Source organism: Salvia hispanica, chromosome 4 (assembly GCF_023119035.1).
Source record: "Salvia hispanica cultivar TCC Black 2014 chromosome 4, UniMelb_Shisp_WGS_1.0, whole genome shotgun sequence".
Taxonomy (NCBI): domain Eukaryota; kingdom Viridiplantae; phylum Streptophyta; class Magnoliopsida; order Lamiales; family Lamiaceae; genus Salvia; species Salvia hispanica.
Window position 1 is genome coordinate 19,028,106 of NC_062968.1, and position 10,260 is coordinate 19,038,365.

A 10,260-nucleotide genomic window follows, 5' to 3' on the forward strand; every position below is an offset into this window, starting at 1 on the left:
AAAGTATCATACACTAATTTAATTTTATTTGTAATTTTACAAATATTATTGTTATATAACTACAAATAAAAATAAAAGTCAAATTAAATCAAATTAATGAATCATACTAAATGACAATTATTTTTAATATTTTCCACATTTTCAATTTACTTGGACTATTAATAAAACATTAATTAAATCAAACAAACTGCAAACACGTGTTAAAATACTACGAAGTATTTAAGTTTACAATTAAAAGAAAGAAATAAAATAATTTTGAACTTCTGCAATTTTTCTACCTTTTCCAATTTTCTCATGATGCTTTTTCTCTTTGCTGAAACTATTTCACCTCTCCCCTAATCTTTTTTCTTCAAATTTTCTTCCTCATTTCTCTTCCGTGGACACGAAGAAGCCGAAGCGTGGGGTCGGAACTGATGCAGACCGTTGGGTCGACGACTGATTTTGTGAGGTTCTCGGAGGTATTGACAGACCGCCGGTGGGTCGGCTGACCCCACCCGACCCCACCTGGGTCCATCATTGTCTCGGAGAGACGAGACGACAGCGAGACAGCGATGCAAGCTTCGTCTCGTCGCCATCTCGTCTCCGTCGCGTCCCGCATCTCCTTCCGAAGAGGCAGCTGGCGAGGCGTCTCGCCACGCGCCTTGGCGACGTGACGAGCTGTGGTTCGTGCGTGACGCCCACTCGCCGGCCTACGAGTGGGCATCGTTTATATCCATTAAATTGATTTTTTTTAATTTTTTTTTTAAATTCATAAAAAATTCAAAAATTAAAATATATATATAACAAAATTCCAAAAATTATACTAGCCGTTTATAGCCATTTTTTTTCAAATTTGTATTTTTCAATTTTTTTAAAGCCTCCAATCACTTCTATTAATACCAAATCATTTCCACAAATTATCCACCATAAAAAAAACTATTTATTCTCACTCAAACACTCTACATTCTTCATCTCAAAACATTTTTCTTCTCCCAAATTGAATCAGTTCATGGATCCATTTGAGCAAATGCGTCTAATAATGGAACAATCGCTAGAAGAAGATCGACGTAGGGAGGAGGAAGCCGCGGCGCGTCATGATCTTCATTAGACAACTCTTTCTTCTGCTTCTTTGTCTCCAATTTTTTTAATGGTGTTTTTTTTTTTTATGATTTTAATTATGTGTTTTTTTTTTTTAGGAGTTTAATTATGTGTTTTTTATATTTTTAGGATTTTAAATTGTAATTTTATTTTATTTAATGAAGTGTGTTTTTTATTAGTTGGATTTGTTGAAAATAAAAATAAAAAATGAAATTGAATGAATAGTTAAGAGATGAGATGGTTACGAGAGATAAAAGAGATGTAGGTGTTGTCTCTTAGTTAAGAGATGGGAGTTGAAAAAAATTAGTAGATTCTCGCTTCATGCATTGGTTTTGGGTGATATTATATACTCCTTCCGTCCCAAGGAAGATGAACCCTTCCTTGGACGGTATGAAATTTTATGCAGTTTTATTTTGTGTGTTAAGTGGAGAGAGTAAAGTAAGAGAGACAACAAAATAGAAATAAATGTGTTTCTATTTTAAATAATGGGTCATCTTGATTTAAACAAATAAAAAAGGAAAATTGATCATCTTTAATGGGACGGAGCGAGTACTTTTGGAGGAGATAATGCACAAATTTTGAGCTTAAGTGTGCAGAAATCTGCTGGATCCAGGAGTTTGTGCTAATTAACCTGGCAGATGCAAAATAGCTGATTAACCTGACATATACGTATCTATCTCGTTATTAATGATTATATAAATTTTGCATATATTGTTGTGGTCTGTGGGTAAAGTTGTAGAATTCAATAAAGTTTGACTAATTTTTTTTGTAAAATATTTCATCTTTGCTTAAAGCCACTTATATTGTGATAATTCACATCGGGAAAGAGGTAGTACTTACAAACTTTTTATTGACTTAATGAACTTATATTCTGAGGAGGGTATCCACCAGTAAACCTATGACTGTTTTCTGTGTTGATTTGTAGGCGTCTTGAAGGGTGGACAACTGATCCAAAAATTTAAAGTTGTTTCAAATCTTATCGACACATTCAGCGACTTTTTTTTGTGATGCTATATAGACACATCTAATGATAAGACAACTGACCTAAAGATTTAAAGTAGTTTGATACCAAAAGGCAAGGTCGAACGAATCAAAACCTTTAACTTAATAAGTGTACTTTATTTTTGTATTATTGATACTGTCTATGAGTAGTATACTAGGGGTGTTCATTCTGGATATATATATTTTTTTATTTTGCGTGAGAAAAAAATAATTCAAAGCGTACTCACATGAAATTGAAAGAGAAGAACAATAAATACCCAAAATGTAATTTCAAAAAATGTAGTCCCAAACTATTTCGGAGTAGTGAAAATTAGTCTTAGACAATTGAAACAATATTTCACCTTGCTTGCCAAAAAGAACAATAAAAAACATAAAAGTCATAAACAAAAACATACACACATTCATAAGGTAAAAAAAACTCTCCCATCAAAATTCCAACAGGGGAAAATACCTGTTAGCTTATGCTGTTAGTAAGAATCAATGAATAAATAAGGTAAACCTATATCATCTATATACACAGCAGAAGCAGCATGGTGCATATTCCTACAACTTGTAATCTTCATGTAAATAACTTTGATAATGCGTACCCTTGAGTGTCTTCTCGATCTCTCCCCAGTTTTCGACCTGCGAAGACAACGACCCTTTGTGTATCTTCACCTGTCGGCTACTCAGCTCCTCGGAGAGGAACCCTCAGAAAGTTCTGAACGTCGACTAATTTCTGCGTTAAAAGGAGATAACAACTTGATCTTGAAGATAAAATGCAACATAGATTTTGTTGAAATTGAAAAAAGTTTCAATGCGCCTCTTACTGTTCGATTGTTTATTATGTCCTCGTAGTAGAGGATAATATGGCGGGTGCTCTTAAAATATTCCATGGATTTGTTAACGAGATCTTCCACTTGCCTCAGGTTCGGTATAAGCAAACTTGCGTTAACAACTGGCTTGTAACTGGCAAGTATCTTAGCCTGCAGTAGTTATATAGTACTTTGTTATGACCTGCATTATGTAGAAAAGAGAGAGGAAGAGAGAGGAACGGACGTCATGGGTTGAGTGCACATGAGATCTGTGAGTCCCGTTTAGTAGCTTGGCGTTCTGGTCGAAAGAATTTGCTAGGATGGAAATCATACGACGCAGCAGATTCCTTCTGAAGAGAAAAATTGCTGAAACTCCTTTAGAGTTGAAGTATTCCACTATTTCTTCATGATGTTGCATTAATCCCTGCAAAGAGATAGCATAAGAATATCATCTAGAACCGAAGATATTGCTTTTTAAAACTAAGAGTTCGCTTAAACTCATTAGTAAAATGAATTCAATCTTTATTTTCTCTTGATTACTCTGTTGTAATCAGCTGCACATAGTTAGATAAGCTCCCATTGTTAATTTCTAGGTTGGCTAGGCGCAAAACAGCTTCGAGAGAAGACGTGTATATCATGGCATCCCTCCAAATAGCACAAGGTGATGTGTAAACAAATTGATTTCAACATATACAAAGAAGCAAATCAAGACGTTGCTACCATTTTATATCACAAGATCAAGAGTTCACCTGGTTAAGCATCCATTTCAATCCAACTGCAGCTGTACACTCGTTTTTCGAGGCACTTGTGAACCAATCAAGATTATATATCTTATCCAATGTTTCCACAATTGTGGATATGTTACTTCTTCGAACTTTAACTGAGAAAATCTCCCCGTTGGAGCTAATGTTCATATGACTGTTCAACAACGTCTCAAACCATCCACTCCCAGACCTCTGTGTGGACAATATTGCAAAGTAACGTACGGGATTACATGCACATTCTTCCCTAATTATCAACCAAATCAGTAAATTCAGCAGCAATTCAAATCCGATTATCAGAGATAGTGTAGCTGTAGACAAAGTCTAACCTGTTGAAAGTCTCTGGTTTGGGGTAATGTACATAGGGCTTCTCAGAAGGCTCGATATCTGCCACATCACAAGCTCTCTCAGCCATCGGATAACTCAACAACCGCATAGTCGGGTGCCCGCCAATTTGCTTTAGACAGACTGAACATATGTAAATTCCACACACCATCACAAACATCAAAACCAGCATCCTCAATACCAGAGGATTTTTCTTTGGATGTTTCACAATCAAGCTGTCCTGAAACTCAAGAAAACACCATAGCAGTAAGAAAAAGAACAGCTTTTGATCCAATACCACGAACCCAAATACTTATAAAATTAATCTCTCAAACTTCCACTATATGACAGATATAAGCTTGGATTAAGCAACAAAACCTTAGGAAGATTAGATTAGAATGGTGAAGCAAAAGGGCATAATGTTGATATTACCAGAAAGAGATGTCAGCACATAAATCTCTCAAAATCCAAGTGAATGACAACAGAAAATCTTGGATTAAGCTCCAAAGAAGAAGTCATCAGCAACAAACCCTTAGGTAGACTAAGGATTTGAATGGTGAACACAAATGGCATTTTACTTTCTTTAAAAAAGTAAAATAAAAAGGCATGAAATTCAAATCAACAAAAAGAAACATCAGGTGAAACAGGATAAAGTTCACTAATTTAAACAAAATCTTGAAATGCCCTTTACACAGATAACTAAAAAAAACATAATCACGAGCTTCCATTAACAATAACTGTAGAAATTCACTGAACTTTCAAAATCCTGACACCCCAGATCAAGAATGATTTTTTATTAAAAACAATCAATTAAAAAGACAATCTTTACACACAAAACCACACACTATTAGCATTAGGGCATGGTCTGTCATTCACAAATCTAAAAGAAATAAATTTCAAGTGAAGAAATAATAAGAAATCAATTTAGCAGGAGGAGAAGAGAAAAAGGCGTGCCTTTGCCCAGAAACAGAGATCGTCCGCCATTTCTGTTCAATGCCCAAAATGGAGAGCTCAGATTCACGGCTGCTTTACTCTTTTCCTCTTCACTGTTTCCATCGTTTTTCAAGTGAGAAAAGAAATTGCATGCAAATGCAACAATACGTGTATAGAGAGATAGATATCTATCCACCGAGGAAAAATAAACGCGAAAACATTGATCTTTTATTGCGGTGAAGACCAATATGATGAATGACCGTTGTCAGGCTCTGCTTTCTATATTAATCTCATGGATTAGAGATTGATTTTCAATCAGATTTGCGCCTCCCAACACACACTGACACACACACTCTCTCTCTGTGTAGGCTAATTAATTCTCCATTTCGTGGAATAGTATATGGGTAAATTAACTTCAAACGACGTCGTGTGGCTTGCTTTGAAATAATCAATCATTATGTTGGAATTTAATCATTGTCAATCGATAATTACTAAACATTGTTAAATCGGACGTCAATCGATAATGGCTAAACATTTCATAAAGTTGATAAAAAAATCGAAATTTCGACACTATTGACAAATTAATCTCAATTTAATGATTCTGATTAATAATACTTTATATACGTGCGCAAAGCTATTTTTTTATTTGAGTTTGAAAATACTTTGTTTATACAACTGGAATAGTACTCTATTGTGGAATTAACAAGTATTTCCGATTCTGCGGCCGGCGAGCCACGCAAATAATTAAAAAAAAATCATGTAAAACATAAAATCAAAGACGAAATCTGGATATTTGCTGAATTGAATAACTCTAGTGTTTTAGTACCTAAATTCATGTCCGTGCACACGACATTTTTAAAGGGAAATAAACAAAACTTTATATTGTTATATTCAGTATTTTGGATATTGAATTTCGAAATTAAAAGTGTCTCTATCCAATAATGGCAAATTCTTGAAAATTCTGGCCCCAATCAAATATTGGAAATGGGAACACAAGACAGAGATTCATGACCAGAATACAGGTAGGTGGCTTATTTGTATTAGATGTATGAATTGTTTATATGGAGTATTAGATTTTACTATACTATAATGTTCCGATATTCTTTTATTATGCTACACACAGAACACCATTTTCATTTAGTTCACATTAGATAATTTGTTTCACATGGATTAAATTAGGTTGATAAGGTCCTTAATCAATGGTGCTAACATAAATTGTGTACAATAATAGGAGCATTGCATTGTACTATAACTTACTCCCAAGCAGGCTTTTGCTGCACACATGGAGTAATAATTGGAAAATGGCAAAAAAGCGGTCAGTAGTGGGGAATGACAATGCAGATTCAATTCATCCAAAATATTTTATTAATTACCTTCCTTTTTTGTTGACAAATACACAAATAGGTGTACTTATACAATTGTAGTGTGTACTATTAATTCATGATTCTTTTTACGCGAGGGAACATTTTTTTTTTCCACGAATTTTGGCAAAGTATTATTTTAGGTCCGTAAACTTTGAAAAATCATTTCAGGTCCATCAACTATGGATTAATATCATTTGAAGTACTTTCTTACTATTTCCAAGTTTTTCTGGACGAAAATACCCTCGATACCTCAAAGGGTATATATTTTTAATAAACTTATCATATACTCATATTTTTTATAAATATCATTACAATATATTTTTTATGAATTTTCTAAATATAATTTGACCTTCAATATTATCACTTAATTTTGTGACATGCAAGAAAAGATCCTTATTCAATTTTTTATTATTAAAGAAAAGTTCTTTATTCAATTTTAAAATTCTTTAATATAAAAAATTGAAGAAGTAATTTTACTTGCATGTCACATAATTAAGTGATAATATTGAATGTCAAATTATATTTAGAAAATTCATCAAAAATATATCGTAAAGATATTTATAAAAAAATATGAGTATATGATAAGTTTATTAAAAATATACCCTTTAAGGTATCGAGGGTATTTTCGTCCAAAAAAATTTGGAAATAGTAAAAAGTACTTCAAATGATATTAACCCATAGTTGATGGACCTGAAATGATATTTTCAAAGTTCACGAACTTAAAATGATACTTTGGCAAAGTTCGTGGACTAAAAAAGATGTTCCCTCTTTTTATTTTAGTTAGTTCTCACTTTCAATATTTAGAGCATTATTATATTATTAGGCCGGAGTATTATTTGTAAATATAAGCTTAGTTTAATTTCTATTAATTGCAGATAATGGTAATAGAAAGAAAATCAAAGAACATTTCTCTTCTGTCTTTTACAATTTTTTTTTTTTCTAATTGCATTGTTGCCTACATTTCTTTCAAAAAATTGCCATCATTAATGGACAGAGCATACAAATTAAATTAAGTCTGATCCACTCTTGCTTAAATATAGTTACTACAATTATTTACCCCTTCTTGCTAAGAAGAATTTTATGGTACTTCCGATTTTGTCACTTAAATTACCTATTTATTCCTATGAACTATTTATGTCAAAAAAGTTTCTATAGACTGCGTTTGGCGCATTCCTCATTCCCATTTTAATTTTTATCACACAAGAATTTAATGCCCTGTTGCTGTATTTGCAATTTTGCATTGAATCCTCTTCCCCCAGAATAAAAGTATATGCAATTAATTGTTCGATTCTCGAAATTAATTTTTTGTTTTTCAAATTTGAATTTCTTAAATGGGCAGTGATAAATTAACAAAAATTGTATATACAAAATTGGACATTTTAGATATTTTACCTTCACAATAGTTAATACATTACATATTTACCCTTTTATAACTATTTATGGAAGGGTGAGTTTCTAAGTTTAATACCTGCACATTTACTAAAGATAATTCAATCTATTATAAAGCCACATAGTTATAGCTAAATCAAAATTAAAAAGATAAATTTACCAAGTTCTTCACCATGCATTATTATAAATATTGGACAATTATTTGAAGAATATTAAATTTATTCTATTTTCTCAACACTCAAATACGTATACCTTATGCAATAAAATCTAATGAATAAATTGACATATAAAATGTTAGTAGTCAATAGAAAAAAGTCACATAATAGTATTGTTATCCAATTAGTTAAATATTGTTATTTTTATATTTAGTATTACAATCCAACTAATAGAAAATTATTATTACGATTAATCAGTAATAAAAAAATAAACTAAAATAATAATAGTTATTCAAAACAAACTACTTCATTGCGTAGTAGAAATTACATAAATTATAAAAATAACTTGTAATATACTTAATTAATTAGTATTACCATCCAACTAATTAAATATCATTCCATCGATTTCTTTGGGTATTGTATATCTTTACTCGAAAATTATGAAATGAATATAAAATAGTAAAAAATGAATATTAACAAATAACAGTCATTTATATCCAACAATTTTAATACTCTTATTAGTAAATATTAAAATTGTAAATTATTAAACAACCACCGTTTACTTAATTTGTTAGTACTGTCATCAAACTAATTGATTTTTTTTTATATTCAATATTTTGACTCAAAACCATGAAAAATAAAATAATTATCATTAAGTTGATTTCATTGTATTCTCAACATCCAGAATAAAAAATTATGCAATGAAATTAAAATTGACATGATATTTAAAAAATAATTTAAATAATTTTTATTTGCATCGAACTATTTCATGATGGAACAATTCTAAAAATTATAAATACAAATGCAACTACTTGTATATGTACTTAATTTCTACTACTATAAACACCCTTCATTTTAATTTTTAGCATTACCGTCCAACTAGTTGAAAATTATTATTTTGATTAATCGGTAATAAAAAAATAAACTAAAACAATAATAGTTATTAAAAACAAACTTTTTCATTGTGTAATAAAAATTACATAAATTATAAAAATAATTATTTGTAAATATACTTAATTAATTAGTATCTCATCCAACTAAATTACGTCGATTTCTTTGAGTATTGTATATTACTCAAAATTTTGAAATGAACATAAAATAGTAAAAAATAAATATTAACAAATGACAGTCATTCGTATCCAACTATATTAATACTCTATTAGTAAATTTTAAAATTGTAAGTTATAAAACAACCATTATGTATCTTTACCTAATTTCCTAATATTATCATCACACTAACTGATAATGATTAAATCAATTTTTTTGTATATTCAATATCTTGACTCAAAAACCATGAAACAAATTAAATTTGTTGTAAAATAATAACAATAATCATTCATATCCGACTATTTTATTGTTCAACTATTTTAAAATTGTAAATTATAAAATAACTACCATAAAAACTGTGTAAACTATAAAAATGATAGTAAAAGAATATGTACTTAACTTATGAGTACCCTCATTCAACAAATTAATCATCATTAAGTCGAACTCATTTTATTCGATGCATCCAGAATAAAAAAATCATGCAATGAAATTAAAATTAATACAATTTGAAAAATAAGTTAAAAAATTATTTTCCTCAAACTATTTCATGATTGAATGTTCTAAAAATTATAAATATAAATGCAAGTATGCAACTAGTATTTAATTTCTACTATAAACACCCTTCATGTTAATTAAAAAAGAAATAATAATTAATATTTCCTTAATATAAAAATACTCATAACTAAAAGTAAATGAAAATAAAAAGTATTCATATATATGCTTTTGGATATATAATGAAAAAGGGAACAAGCTAAGGAAAAATAGCATTAAAGGAAAATAACACAAAAATAAAAAAGATATTGCAAGAAATGTTAAATCATTATGGCTATAATCAATGACGGACGCAGAAATTGAAACTCGTGGGGTCGAATATAATTAATAGTATAATATATATATATATATATATATATATAATATTTAATTTATTGTTTAAAAATATGACTCTCTTCACTTCTAATTTGAAATCGTTTATTTTTCAGCTACAATTGAAATCGTTTATTTTTCAGCTACAACTGTATGATACGTGAGTTGAATTAAATAACATAACCTAATTCCCATTTTAAAATAATAGAGTATTAATTAATAATAATATATGATTTTATAAAACCTTAGAATATAAGGTCTGCTTATTGTTTTTAACTTTTAATAATAATAAAATGAGACTCCTATTAGCGAAAATATATAAATGATAAAATAATTTCTTATTTTTGGATGGAGATTGTAGAATTTTAGTTGTTTATCTTTTAACTTAAATATGTATTGATAAAACACTTTTAAATAATCATTTGATGATTTATCATAAATTAGAATAAAATAAAATAGAATGGAACTATTGTTTATAAAATGATATTATAAACATAACTATACTTAATTAATCTATAATCAAATCTACCACTTATTTAATAGAGGAAGC

At 29.7% G+C, this 10,260-nt stretch overlaps 1 pseudogene; it reads right to left on the reverse strand.

The window, feature by feature from the left end:
- Window positions 1-2,615: 2,615 nt before the first annotated feature.
- Window positions 2,616-5,244, reverse strand: LOC125223797 (annotated as a pseudogene).
- Between the last annotated feature and the right edge of the window lie 5,016 nt (window positions 5,245-10,260).